The following is a 9,447-nucleotide window of genomic DNA, read 5'->3' as shown; positions in this document are numbered from 1 at the left end:
GTAGTCAATTCTGATGACCACAAAAAGGACAATCATCAGTAAGGCATTTCTCAAACTCTGGGCTATTTAAAATACGTCAGGTGAGATTTAACATATAATCTTACTTATCAAAAGTAAATATATATTTTATACAATCTTTCCTCTAGATTAAATAAAAATCCTTTTTGCTCTATTTTCAATACTTTCTATCCAAGCTTGGTATATGCAATGAGTTGTGCAAATGCATTCATACCATCGAAACACAGTATAGTTTATAAGAATATGATAATATAAATCAACATTGAAAAATAATACATGGTTTCTAAAAGAATATTATGTGCAGAAGTTTCTCAAACTTCTACAAGTTTATCAAACAGAAAAATCAGCTTATTAGTTTAAATATTTGCATTTTCATTATTTTGCTCAAATTTTTCAGAAGAGCAATGTGTACAATGTCATTCACAATTGTATCAGAAAAGTTAAAGCATATAGCTAAGTTTTAGAATGAGAGTAACAAATATATTTTTAATTCCTCTGTAGATTCTCATCAAATATTTGGCATTGAGAATTAAACAATTTATTTTCCTATGCACTAAAAATATAAAAATGAAGAGAATAAGACAATAAGTCAAAATTTCCCAACAAGTAGCAATTTATACATAATGTAGTATAAATACTACATCAAATATTGTAATACAAAATATTTTAGGAGTCTACTTTAGGAATTCTTGTGGAACCTTCTTAGACATACCTTAAGTTCATTTTAGGATTCAGACACATCTGGAGAGGATTGTTCTTTAGTCTCCTTTCAGGGAGAACTCAGGAGTTTTCTAAGAAAAAGGAAAATAGAGTGAAGAAATTTTGAAGAGTTCATGATGGCTGCCTGTTGCCAGTTTGGATGCTTTCATTATGCCTACGTTTTAAGGACAAACACTGCAAATCAAAGTCAAACCAAAGGTGATGTTTTATTAATGACATATAACAAAGGTTATTAGATTAGGAGGGTGTTAAGGTTTTAATCTGTTGAAACTTGCATGATTGAGGTGAGCTGTTCCTAAGAGGAGAGCACAGCCAATGTGAAGTGTCAGCAGAGGCAACGGTGGCTTCATCAATTTTCAAGATATATATGCATACAGTAATGGGGAGACTAGGCAAGTATAACACCTGAGAAATTTGCACAGTACACAGGCTCTGGCCACATATCAATTGGACCCATATCCTGAATCCATAACATTATCAGTATGATCTTGAATAAGCCCCAATTTTTTTAATCTATACAGTAATGTAAATTATTGATAGAAACTGTATCTCAGAGCTGTTATTAGGAGATTCTGGCAAAGTATTGAACACAGTGACTGATACATAGTAAGTATAGTAAGTTCTCTGCAAATGTTTTGTCATTAATTTTTCTCCATTTCCACGAGTGCCCTTGGAAACAGTCAGTGTCATTGTGACAGTGACTAGTGTCGTCAACATTGGTGTTGCATCAAATGATGAACATCTGTTCAAAATTTAATGACTTTGGGCCTTCACCAACATGCCTTCACAGAAGTCTGGGTTGCAGATATAATTGTGGCAACTGAGATCACAATAAGAAGGGCAGAGAAAGAAATAAGTAAAAGTAAAGGGAGTAATTCTTCAATTCAAACATACTACTTCCTTTAGAGGTCTAATCCAATGTATGTTATATTTGTGTTTTTATTTGTTTATTTTCAAAACTAACATTTTGCCCGAAAACACATATACTATTTTTGCCTCTGTTTCTTAGTTTATCATTTGACTCTATTTGAGATTTAAGAAGTTTGTTTTTTAATTTATGGATACATAATGGTTGTATATACTTATAAAATATATACGATATTTTGGAAGAAGTATAAAATGTGTAATGATCAAATCAGGGTAATTGGGATATCTGTCACTGTAAACATTTATCTTTTTGGGGGGAACATCTCAAATCCTCTCAGATATTATGAAATATACAATAAATTATTGTTAACTATGGTTGCTCAATGGTGCTAACATATGTGTTACCCCAATTTCCGTATAAATTTAGAATGTGTAATAAAAGATGCCATTACGTCCTCTTACTTGAGGACTAGTTACTGCTTCTCTTAAGAAAATGTATGTAATGGGGCCTATCTGCTTGCATATATAAAAGGGTAAAATTGCCAACACAAAGTACAGACAAGACGAATTCACAGCTGAATTATATTAGACATTTGAAAAAGAACGGATACCAATCCTGTTGATACCATTCTGTAAGACAGAGAAAGACGAAATCTTTCTAATATCATTCTATGAAGTCAGTATTACCCTAATACCAAAACCAGGAAAGGACAAAACAAAAAAAGAATACCAATATCCTTGATGAATATAGATGGAAAATCTTTAAGAAAATACCAGCTAACTGGATCCAACAGCGTATCAAAAAGATAATCCACCATTATCAAGTGGGTTTCACACCAGGCAGCCCACAGTCAGCAGTCAGCAAAACAGCGTGGTACTGATATAAAAAATAGGCACATAGACATTGATCAATGGAACCGAATAGGGAACCCAGAAATAAACCCAAATACTTAGAGCCAGCTGATCTTCGACAAGGCAAACAAAGACATAAAGTGGGGAAACAACACCCTGTTCAACAAATGGTACTGGAATAATTGGAAAGTCACATGTAGAAGGACAAAACTGGATCCTCATTTCTCACCTTATATAAAAATCAACTCAAGATGGATCAAGGACTTAAATCTAAGATCTGAAACCATAAAAATTCTAGAAGATAACATTGGAAAATCCTTCTAGACATTGGATTAGGCAAAGACTTCATGACCAAGAACCCAAAAGCAAATGCAGCAAAACTAAAAATAAATGGATGAGGCTTAATTAAACTAAAAGGCTTCTGCACAGCACAAGAAACAATCAGCAGAGTAAACAGACAACCCACATATTGGGAGAAAAACTTGGCAATCTATACATCTGTTAAAGAACTAATATCCAGAATGTAAAGTAACTCAAATCAGCAAGATAAAAACAATCTCATCATAAAGCGGGTAAAGGACGTGAATAGACAATTCTCAAAAGAAGATACACAAATGGCAACAAACATGAAGAAATACTCAACATCACTAATGATCAAAGAAATGCAAGTCAAAACCACAGTGCAAGCCGGGTGCAGTGGCTCACGCTTGTAATCCCAGCACTTTGGAAGGCTGAGGTGGGTGGATCTTTTGAGGTTAGGATTTCCAGACCAGACTGGCCAACATGGTAAAACCTAAGCTCTACTAAAAATACAAAAATTATCTGGGTGTGGTGTCCCATACCTGTAATCCCAGCTACTTGGGAGCCTGAGGCAGGAGAATTGATTGAACCCAGGAGGCGGACATCACATCACTGCACTCCACCCTGGGTGACAGAGTGAGACTCCGTGTCAAAAAAGAAACCAACAGGCCGGGCGCGGTGGCTCACGCCTGTAATTTCAGCACTTTGGGAGGCCGAGGCAGGCGGATCACGAGGTCAGAGGTCAGGAGTTCGAGACCATCCTGGCTAACACGGTGAAACCCCGTTTCTACTAAAAATACAAAAGCAGAATTAGCCGGGCGTGGTGGCGGACGCCTGTAGTCTCAGCTACTCCAGAGGCTGAGGCAGGAGAATGGCGGGAAGCCAGGGGGCGGAGCTTGCAGTGAGCCCACATCATGCCACTGCACTCCAGTCTGGGCGACAGAGCGAGACTCCGTCTCAAAAAAAAAAAAAAAAAAAAAAAAAAAAAAAATAGAAAAGAAAAAGAAAGAGAAACCAACAATGCAATATCACCTTACTCCTGAAAGAATGACCATAAAAAAAAATTTTTGTTTAAATAGTAGATGTTGGTGGGGATGTGGTGAAAAGGGAGCACTTTTATACTGCCTGTAGGAATGTAAAGTAGTACAAACACTATGGAAAACAGTGTGTAGATTTCTTAAAGAACGAAAAACAGAACTACCATTTGATTCAGCAATCCCTCTCCTGGGTGCCTACCCACAGGAAAAGAAGTCATTATACAAAAAAGATACTTGCACACGCATGTTTATAGCAGCACAATTCATAATTGTAAAAGTATAGAAGTAAACCAAATGCCCATTAACCAACAAGTGTTATATAAAATGGAAATATATATATTTATATCATTATATATCATATATATCATAAATACATATCATAAATATATATTTATATCATAAAATATATATTTATATATAAAGGAATAATACTCAGCTACAAAAAGGAATGAAATAATGGCATTCACAGCAATCTGGCTGGAATTGGAGATCATTATTGTAAGTGAAGTATCTCAGGAATGGAAAACCAAAGTTCGTATATTCTCACTCACAAGTGGGAGCTGAGCTTTGAGGGTGCAAAGGCGTACGAATGATATAGTGGACTTTGTGGACTCGGGGGAAAGGGAGGGAGGGAAGTGAGGGATAAAACACTACTAATTGGAGACAGTGTACATTGCTTGGGTGATGGGTGCACCAAAATCTCAGCAATCACCACTAGATAACTTATTTATGTAACCATACACCACCTCTTCCCAAAAAACCCATTGAATTTTTTTAAAAAGTATGTTTTGTGTAAACACTTCTTAGAGGATTATTAAAAATCAAATAGTTATGAGTCTCATGATAAACATCTTTCTATTTTAAAATGTCAAATACTTCAGTTTTAAAAATGCTTTATAACTCAAAAATCATTTTTTCAAATATTAAATATATTGTGAGAAATGAGATAGCTATTATAATTCTAGAAATTAAAAACACAGAAACATTTGCAGTTAAGACTTTTTAAGTTGAGTGTAGTATTTGGCAATAGGATGAGAAATAAAGTGATGGAAAGTTATAGGACACAGAATAGAGAAAAGTTTAATAAATTTCAGGAGGGTTAGATAACTCACTAAAATAAAGTATCAAATAACAAGTAGTACAGAAAGATTATTTAGGTATCAATACGTTTTCAACTTTAAAAATGGCTTCTATACTCCAGATGAGAATGCAATCTGGCTTAATCCTTGGTTTTAGCCTTGTAATACCCTGAACAGAGAAGCGGTTACATGCTGCCTGACTTCTGATCTATAAAAACTGTGACATAATAAATGGGGGTGTTGTTATAACTCATGAAAAATAAATCCTAAAATTTAAACAAGTGAAAATATGACATTTTAAATGGTAGATATTATTTAAAAGCAGTTGTAATTGTTAATTTCAATTGGTAGACTTGTAGCGAATGCACATATATTTTACTTAAAGTTTTGCAGTTATGTAGTCTATTTTCAAACTTTGAGTACAATTTTCAAGGTGGAAAAAATGTAACTGACCAGTAATGACTAGCACTCATATTTACTTAGTTAAATGGGTGCTTATTTTGAGATTTTAAAACATATATTTTTTAAAAAATGGATGAATTAGCCAACTTTTTAAATTTTTCTTAAATATTTTAAAATATGATTGACCTGTACTTTTCATAACTTCATTGTATTTTATAAGGAAGGTAGTTAAATATAAATAAACTCTGAAATAAGTTTATGCTCACATCCATTAAATCAGACTACCCATTTTTTTAAATATACATATATTCATTACTTTTATTTGTGCAGTCTTGCAAATTTGAGTTAATATAATAAAATTATATCTTAAGATATCATCTAAAACATTTTAAATGCTTCTAAAAATGTTTAACAAGATTCTACTTCTAAATACATTCATTCATCTATTCATTGGACTAATATTTCTTAGGAACCTGTTGTATACCAGGACTGCTTTTAGAAGCTGGAACTATGTATAGCAGAGTACAGAAACAAACCCCTGCTTTCACTGAGTTTACAATCTAGTGAGATAGATAATAAACAATAAACAAATTAAGAAATACAGGTTTTCAGGAGTTAAAGTTGTTGTGGAAAAAAGAAATCAGACTAAGATGAAGAGAGTGAAGGCAGCTGTTAATGACAGGTGGTCATTAAGTCTTCTTTGAGGAGATCATATTTTAAGAAAAGAGCTGAATAAGTGGAAGAACTCATGTACATGCAAGTGCACTATTTGTGAGACTTAACCCATACAATAGAGCATATTGCTACTTTCCTGATGCACAGATTTTAAAATTGATTGAAATAACTTTGGAACATATGAGGTCTAAAGTTCAAGGACAGGTAGACTAGTTCTTAGCTAAAGGTTCTTCCTGCTAAAATTATATTCCTGTCCAGCTGAGCTTACTTTTAAACAAACAAGCAAACAAAAAGCTAAATACATGAAGCTGATTTTTATTTTAAAAATATTGAAGTTTGGAAGTGATTAATGGAATTATTATCAATAAAACAAGCATTCAAATCTGTTTTCATTTTGGTGCTTTTGTACTTTTTCTAGGTTTGGATGAGTTCAAATAACAATTTATATTTTAATCAAATTTCATATTAGTAATAGATATCTTGGTCCACGACAAAATTGGAATTAGGATTTTCACATGAAATTATTTCATAATTTTAATCTAATGTTTGATTTGATTTGATTGGCTGCATATCCTTTTTTTCTTTGCTTAAAAACATCTTGATTCCAAATTTCAGCTTTCTTTTTTTTTTTTTTTTTTTTTTTTGGCTGAGCACAGGGGATTTTATTGATGGTACACGACAAGGTGGGGCTCCCTAGGCCCCTCCCCTCTTCAAGGGGTCTACATGGAAACTGTGAGGGGAGATTCAGTGTGGCGGGGGACTGAGTGTGGCAGGGACTCCCCAGCAGTGAGGGCCTCTCTCTTCCTCTTGTGCTCTCGCTGGGGCTGGTGGTCCAGGGGTCTTACTCCTTGGAGGCCATGTGGGCCATGAGGTCCACCACCCTGTTGCTGTAGCCAAATTCGTTGTCATACCAGGAAATGAGCTTGACAAAGTTGTCGTTGAGGGCAATGCCAGCCCCAGCGTCGAAGGTGGAAGAGTGGGTGTCGCTGTTGAAGTCGGAGGAGACCACCTGGTGGTGCTCAGTGTAGCCCAGGATGCCCTTGAAGGGGCCCTCCGACGCCTGCTTCACCACCTTCTTGATGTCATCATATTTGGCAGGTTTTTCCAGACGGCAGGTCAGGTCCACCACTGACACGTTGGCAGTGGGGACACGGAAGGCCATGCCAGTGAGCTTCCCGTTCAGCTCAGGGATGACCTTGCCCACAGCCTTGGCAGCGCCAGTAGAGGCAGGAATGATGTTCTGGAGAGCACCGTGGCCATCACGCCACAGTTTCCCAGAGGGGCCATCCACAGTCTTCTGGGTGGCAGTGATGGCATGGACTGTGGTCATGAGTCCTTCCACGATACCAAAGTTGTCATGGATGACCTTGGCCAGGGGTGCTAAGCAGTTGGTGGTGCAGGAGGCTTTGCTGACGATCTTGAGGCTGTTGTCGTACTTCTCATGGTTCACACCCATGACGAACATGGGGGCGTCAGCAGAGGGGGCAGAGATGATGACTCTTTTGGCTCCCCGCTGCAAATGAGCCCCAGCCTTCTCCGTGGTGGTGAAGACGCCAGTGGACTCCATGACGTACTCAGCGCCAGCATCGCCCCACTTGATTTTGGAGGGATCTCGCTCCTGGAAGATGGTGATGGGGCTTCCATTGATGACAAGCTTCCCGTTCTCAGCCTTCACGGTGCCATGGAACTTGCCATGGGTGGAATCATACTGGAACATGTAAACCATGTAGTTGAGATCAATGAAGGGGTCATTGATGGCAACAATATCCACTTTACCAGAGTTAAAAGCAGCCCTGGTGACCAGGCGCCCAATACGACCAAATCCGTTGACTCCGACCTTCACCTTCCCCATGGTGTCTCAGGGATGCGCTGGCGATGCAAAAGAAGATGCGGCTGACTCTCGAACAGGAGGAGCAGAGAGCCCCAAATTTCAGCTTTCACAGGAAAAAAATATCAAAATACTATTTTCATGTTGGCTTAAAGAACACAACTAATATCTGAAATTTAAAAATCCAAATAACAAAAGATAGTATTCATTTAAAAAATTCCAACACCAGTCGGCCTTAGCCTGCTCTGTTTGATAAGTAACTTGTATACAAGTTTACAAAGAAAACATTAATGTATATTTTAGACTGAATGATTGTCAGAATATAGAGACATTCATTGGCAGAAATGAAAGTCATCAGGTTTGGTGACTTAACAATAAAACAAAAACGTCATAACAACAAGCATTTCTTGTAATTTTTCATTGTGCTAGCATGTTTATAAAATCATTTCATGCTTTAATCCATATGGTTCTAATAATAAATTTATGAGAAGTACTCTAATTATTTTCATTTTACTGATGAAAAACTAGTGATCTAGAAATGCTGATAACATGCCAGAGATCAAATAAGTAATTCATGGCCAAGCTGGGCTTCCAACCAAGGCAGTCTCTTTCCAAAACCTGTGGAAAATGGTTTCTCTTGATGCCAGAATGAGAAAGTATTTGTGAGAAAAAAGGCATGTGTACAAATCAGTGGAAGAGCCAGAAAACACAATGGAAAAAAAAAAAAAAAAGTGGGGGAGGCCTGGAATTAAATAATTTGTCTATTATAGTATGGTTGTATATTGCCTTGTGGGTCAGTAAATATGAAACAAAAAAATGCAAAAGAATTAGACTTGTAAGGGTCTTAGACATGTAAGGGTCTGAAGACTTGTAATTTGACTTGTAAGGGTCTTAGAACTGCTTATTGCACCACCATTAATTACACGGCTTAGACTTGTAAGGGTCTTAGAACTGCCTATTGCACCATTGTTAATTATACAGCCGGGCAAGTTAAATGGAGGAGGTTTGTAAAATTAGGTGACCGTACATTCAATACAAATTTAGATGTAAAGTCCTTTACATGGAGCTAAGTTTTTTGTTTGTTTTCGTTTCTTTCATTTTTTTAAACAAAGATGGTTCATTCTCTGTAGAGATTGTCGAAAATTGCCAATGTTGACCACATTTTAAGTCGTCATGACTGGGTATTGGGAAAGGTTTTGAATTAGCAATACTTGTGCCTCAGATAAACCTCATCAGCTACAATATTTCTGCTGCACAAAGCTGGAGCTAAGTTTTTACACAGTATAATCACCTAGTAGCCAAATGGAAGAGGATAAGGAAAACTTTAAAATCTATAATTAGGGGTCTTTCGTTTTTATCTCTAAGGAAAAACTGGAAATAAGAGAACTAGGACGAAACAACACTAATTGGGATTTTTCCCAGATGTTCTTTTTATTCCAGGAACTGGCATGAACTGCTTGAGACTTGAAAACAAGTTTTTCTCAAAGCTTAAAATAGGAAATAACAGTAATATAGGTAAGGATCATTCTAAAGTAGTCTATACTACTTCCATCATGGATTCATGAGAACAGGAGAAGAAAACTGATTAACATTAAGATTCTAGAACCTAGAACAGCAGCTCACAAATCTTTTGGTGTCAGAACCCTTTTATATCCTTAAATATTATTAA

The 9,447-nt window shown here is 36.3% G+C and overlaps 1 non-coding gene and 1 pseudogene across 2 annotated transcripts; both read right to left on the bottom strand.

Moving 5' to 3' along the window:
• Positions 1–6,570: 6,570 nt before the first annotated feature.
• LOC115892794 lies at positions 6,571–7,870 on the bottom strand (annotated as a pseudogene). The gene has a single exon (XR_004052709.1). The product of XR_004052709.1 is annotated as a glyceraldehyde-3-phosphate dehydrogenase pseudogene (transcript).
• Positions 7,871–8,899: 1,029 nt separating this feature from the next.
• LOC115893123 lies at positions 8,900–9,040 on the bottom strand. The gene has a single exon (XR_004053063.1). It is a non-coding gene; the product is annotated as a U4 spliceosomal RNA (small nuclear RNA).
• Positions 9,041–9,447: the final 407 nt, after the last annotated feature.

Source organism: Rhinopithecus roxellana, chromosome 13, assembly GCF_007565055.1.
Source record: "Rhinopithecus roxellana isolate Shanxi Qingling chromosome 13, ASM756505v1, whole genome shotgun sequence".
Lineage (NCBI taxonomy): Eukaryota > Metazoa > Chordata > Mammalia > Primates > Cercopithecidae > Rhinopithecus > Rhinopithecus roxellana.
Note: the sequence above shows the minus strand (reverse complement) of the source record. Positions and strands in the feature narration are given on the sequence as shown.